Here is a 6,000-nt window from a genome sequence, read left to right as displayed (position 1 = left end):
TGCTATAAACACTGGATGCCCACCCCATGCTGCTGCTAGAATTACCTCAGTTATTTGATTCTAATGCCCCATTTCTGGTTATCATGTCATAGAACCCATGCTTTATAGTCTTCTTTCTAAGTAACTCCAAGTTCCTTGATGGCATGACCTATAAGTACTATATGCCCCTGTTCTTACCCTAGTTCCCATAATACAAGTAAGGTTAATAAGTACTACCTGAAGATGTAAAACCCAGGGGTAATCTGAACCTAGCCATGTCTTGGGAAAGAAAAGGAAACACACAACACATCAAATGCCTGTGTTACAAATTAGATGAGTGCAGGCAGACAAGTGAACAAAGACATATGAAGTACAGAAAAACAATGTAGGAGAATTAAAATTATCTCCTGGAGGACGAACCCTGTGCCTGCACTTCTTACTCTTGGTGCTATCCATATAACCCACTAAAATCCCATGGTCTCTGCTACATATATCTCTGAAGTAGAAACTTCAGGTTTCTTTGGGAAATTAATTATGTCAAATAATGTTTTCCTGAGGCACACAGGCAAAAGCATGTTTTTGCTAAAGCAGAAATGTGAAAGAATGTTTTCCTGCAGTAGACACAGGTGAGAGAATGTTTTGCTATAGCAAACACATGAAAGGATGCATGATGTTCAGAAGGAATATAAATATAACCCCACAGACAGCAGAAGCTCAAGCATTGGTTCTCTGGTAAGAACACACATGTATTGGTTCACCTTACATTGCATTGCTGAGCTCAGCTTGTGGTGACACTATAGAGAGAAATTTGCCAAAGAACTTCTCATGAGGTTTCTGTGGCTTTTTTATACATCTGTGGCCTTAGACCAGTTGGCAAGCCTTGCTGTTTCTTCTGGATTGAACTGCCCTTGCTGGTTCCTGTGTGGTGGCTGCCACATGAATTGTACTGCAGCTGCTGGTTCAGTTCATGTGTGGTGTCTGCTAAGAGGACTGACTGCAGCTACTGATAAGTGTGTGGTGTTTGCTGCTGGACTGCACTGATTATATTCTGACAACAAAGATTGGACTCACCTCCAAAGAACTATTTCTAAACAGGTCTACTTCTACCCTGACATAGTAACTTTTCTTTTCCACTACTTCTAATGGGTGGTGGGCTAGAAGGGGGGTTGGATGTCTATTGAGGTAAGTTGAGAAAAATTTATGCCTACACATCTTCACATATATCATCTACTCCTGCTTTCTTTCTGTCTTCCTTCTTATCTTACTGAACCCCTGCCATGTCACCTGGATTCTTGGTTCTATAAGGGTCAGGTCAATATTTATCCTCTTATCCTCACCAAACAGACCAAGAGTAGAGATGTGGATCATGTGTCAATCTTCCGTCACTGGAGATCCAACTCTTCCTTTGTTTTTTCTATTCCACCATTTTGAGCATGTTGTCTCATGACCCAAGATGGTAGTAGAAGCACTAACCAGAATAACCACATCCAATCCAGCAGAGAAAAAATAGGAGTACATTAAGAATGTATTTCTTAAGTAATCTTCTACCATCATCATGTTCCACCTTCCTTGATAGACAAGAATCTACTTTGGCCAAGATATAAATTACCCCCAAACCTTGTATGAGTTTGGAAAGAAACTAACCATTGCAACTGGTACCATTTTACTTCCATAGTTTCTCATAAATTCTGGAGGACATGGACAATGATTTCTTCATTTCTTTCGGTCAAATGTGCAGTTCACATCAGGTGCTATCCTTCAGATGATGGTTTACCCCACTTTGCCCAAAACTCTGAGGGTCCTGTCCTGCCATCATTATTAATAGCCCCCTTTTCTTCTCTCTTAAGTATCTCAGTGCACATGATAAATTGCAAGGCCATTTTTGTTTTCTCAGCAAAGAAAGAAGCAATAGCAGATTAAGTAGATTTACTCTGCTGGAGGCCCTTGCGGTATCACCTGAGAAACACTCCCCCACCCCCACCCCACGTCCCATCATCCACAGCACCATTATTGTGAAGCTGTGCTCCTTGTGGCTATATCACTTTCCAAATTGATGAATTAAAGAGATTTATAACTTATTGTATATTTACTTAAGTATTTGTGCCATGACTTTATGTGACAAGCACTGTGCATTTAGGACTGCGAGCATTTGGGGGGGGGGGAATCAAATCAGTACTAGTAATCTTAGTTTGGAACTTTTTTTCCTTTCACAGTGGAAAAGACAAAACAAAGGCAAATTGTTCTAACAGTCTGGATTCTTGCTTTACTCTCCTCCCTGGCCTCCACCCCCAGACTTCTCTAGGTCTATTTCAGTCTTTCTTGTGCCAGAAAAAAAAAATATTTGTCCATTATTTTCCAAAAATATTTACTGACTATTACTTTAAATATATATTTTTAATTTATGTGTATGGGTGTTTTGCCTGTATGTATGCATGTGTACCAGGTTTGTTCCTGGTGCCAGTGGAAGTCATAAAAAAGCTTCACATCGTCTGAAACTGAATTATCAATACTTGCAAACTAGAGTGTGGGTCCTGGGAATTGAACCTGGATCCTCTAGAAGAGTAACAAGTTCTTCTAACTCCTGAGTCATCTCTTCGCCCCCCTTGCCATTTTTTCTCTTAAATTACACCACTCTCCACTTTCTCTTTCTTTTCTCCAGCCCTACACACACTCTCTCCTTCCAACTCAGGAACTTATAACAGAAGCACAGTGGAAACCCTCATACTCTTCTAACCAGACTTTCCTGAAGATTAGCACTCATTCGTGTCTAATGCAGTAACCCTGGTACCCCCCTCTCCCCTCCCCAAAATGTGGAGAATTTAGGAGTTTCCCAGTCCATGGCTCCTCCTTCTCTTCTGCCTACTGATGTTCAGGTACAGCGTCTGTTACAACCTCTGAGAAGATGACACTAAGCAACCTCCTCCATGCTTTACAGAGCACGATGCAAGGGATTTCCTAAAGGATTGACTATTTCACCAACATCAGCTTCTCCCATTCTAGAATCCTACAGACTCTAGAGACAATTGTCCATGCTAAACCCCTCCCATGTTGCTCTGCAGGTATTTCAGTAGTTAACACATCTCTGTAGCTGGTTTTTAAGTTCCTTGAAAGCAAAGTAATCTAAATCACAGTGACTTGCAAATTCATGGCTTCCTTAACAAATCAATGATGATTCATTATTGAAAAATTAATTGTCCCAACTATATAACTCCTTTACCTTTTCTTAAATAAATGTTACCTTTGTTTGCTTGTTTTTAAGATGTTTTGAAGCAGTGATTCTCATATATGTGCTATATTAAATTCATCTAGAGATATATAATTAATTTTCAGTCCCAGTTTATACCATATAGGTTTTTATTTAATTGATTTTGGGTGCAGTGATAGGGTCATTGTAACTTTAAAACATCCTAAATGCATCTGTGTTGCACCTTACTACTCTGAGTATGACATTGTAACCAGTAGGAACATTCAGCCTATGAGGGCCTAATTGTCTATGTTGGTAACTTTACAGTTGATTCCTATGGGCTTTCAGTTTAGTACAACTAATAGAAATATAATGCAAAGAACATGTCTAATTCAGACAGCACACAGTTCTGTTGCAAAGATTTGTAAAAGTTAAAAATAACTTAGTCATGTAATTCATTTAGCTCCTGGTATTCAGAATAGTATTTCAACAGTCAAATATATGATGATTAATGAAATGTTTTACAGTATTTTTTAAATTCTTTTTTAATTTACACTCACAAACTTCTCAGCCTCCTTAAACATATTCTAGTATTTTATAAGTGTTTGTGGCTGGGTCTACCACTGTATAGACAGTGAAGGCAGAAATACTACTAACCTCTCTGTACTAATATGAACTGTAGATTTTCACACAAATGTTGTGCTACAGTCAAAAGGAATCTATGTATTTCAAACACCTGGAAGAGAGAGTTGTCAGTTTGGTATTGGTACAAAAAAGAAATGATAAGAAACAGGGAGATGGCTCAGCCTGTAAAGGCACTTACCACTGAACCTGAAGACCTGAATTCTAGTCCCAAAGACACATGTAGAAACAGATAATCAATTTGGCTAAGTTGTGCTCTACACACAGGTCCATAATATGCATCTGATGTTACTCCTCATAAATAATGATTAAATGTAAAAACAATTTAAACAAAATGAATATAAATATATTTGTGATGTGTAACTTGGTTTAAACACATCTTTTAAAAGCATTAACCATAAATATGTATAATTTGATGTTGTATAAAATTAAATTTAATTCTAAAACAGGGAGTTAATTAACAGTTAATCTGAAGTTCTTTTTCTGGGGCTCAAGACATGGCTCAGTGGTTAGAACAACTATAGCCAGTGCTAGCCTAAAAGCTGTTGCCTGTATGTGGGATATTTTCTTCTACCTGGACTGCTGTGTCTGGCCTCAGTGGGAGAGGAAGCACCTAGCCTCATAGAGACTTAATGTGCCTGGGAGAGGGGATACCCAGTGTGTCTCCACTTAGTCAGAGAAGGGTTGAGGGGTATGAGGGAAGGATTGTGGGATGGGGTGACTTGGAGGGGGCAGTAAAGTGAATAAGTAAGAAATTAAAAATTGTACTCAATATCTTGTCTTATAGTCAGAGAACTAAGTGAAATCTTCCAATTTTTATTATTGTGTGTTAATTTTACGTAATAATGAGATTAATTATGACATTGTCATGCATGTTTGGAATATAATTTGATCATACTGAAAAAAATATTGTTCTTGCAAAGGACCCAAGTTCAATGCATAACACTCACATGGGGGTCACAAACTCTTTCATCTCCAGATGCAAGGAATGACTCAAGGATACGCACATATACAGACACACACACACACACACACACACACACACAAATAGATACTACTGTTTGTGGTATTGTTTTTCTCTATTTTGTGCCGGTCTAGAAAAAAAAAATCTTCATACTTTTCATTCCAGATCGCTTGGCTGGCCTGTGGTCTAGGTTTTGTGGGCTATACTCTTGTTTATTGAAGAAGATGGTGAAGATGCTGTCAGATAGTGTCTAGACGTGGAAAAAAGCAGAATAAAAAAAAATGTGCTCATCTTGACAGGTTTTTGAAGATCCGAGCCATGGAGCACAGCTACTTGTATACCTTTGGCCAGGGAACGGATTTTTTTTTTATTGAATAATAGTCTTATTTCCAAAGTGTGCAATGTCTAGAAAGGTACACATGAACTAGTGATGTAGGAAGGGTCCTAACCAACTGTAGGAGCCAAGTCATTCCTGGCAATTCACTAGGCAACATATCAGTTTACCCTCATGTCTAACAACTACCCTTTTTAATAAAAATACAACTGTGGGTTGGGCTGAAAGGTGTACTCTCTGGTAAGGAGTTGCAACCTTTCCATGGATGCTGACTCAATTGGCCTGGCCATTCAGGAGTTCTTCACTGTGACATTTATCTACCAACCTCATGCCATAGTGTTGAGAATAAATGACAAATGTTTCATCTTAAATATTATTTAAAGGGAGACCAACAACACTCTCTTGATTGCTCCAAGACTTACCTAATACCTAAAAGAATATTTTGAAAGATTTTTTTATTATTAGCCTAGAATTAATACAACCCATAATATCAGGGGTGATGAATCCAAGAAAAATGCCTTGTAAGATTTATCCTGCTCTTTGTATGATGAACAGAACTCCATTCACATGGGGTAGGGTGGGGATCATGAAAATATTGCCAACCTCATTCCTTGCTTGTTCCTTTTCTCTTTCCACATGATGAAATAGCCAGCCAAAAACCTGACACTTCTCAGACATGGTGAGGCTTTGTGTAGATTTACACTGTCTGGTACTTAGCCACTAGCCACATGTGGTTGCTTGAAAAGTCTGCTCCAAATTGAAATGTGTTGTACATGTAAAATACATACCAGATTTCAAGTCTTCTTACATGTGTATGTTTTCTATGGCTCCTATAAAATTCTAGAATATATTTAGTAATGTAAAATAGCTATATATTATTCTACTCAGAAATATTAG

Source organism: Arvicanthis niloticus, chromosome 20 (assembly GCF_011762505.2).
Source record: "Arvicanthis niloticus isolate mArvNil1 chromosome 20, mArvNil1.pat.X, whole genome shotgun sequence".
NCBI classification, from domain to species: domain Eukaryota; kingdom Metazoa; phylum Chordata; class Mammalia; order Rodentia; family Muridae; genus Arvicanthis; species Arvicanthis niloticus.
The sequence above is the reverse complement of the archived record's forward strand: the minus strand, read 5'-3'. Positions refer to the sequence as shown.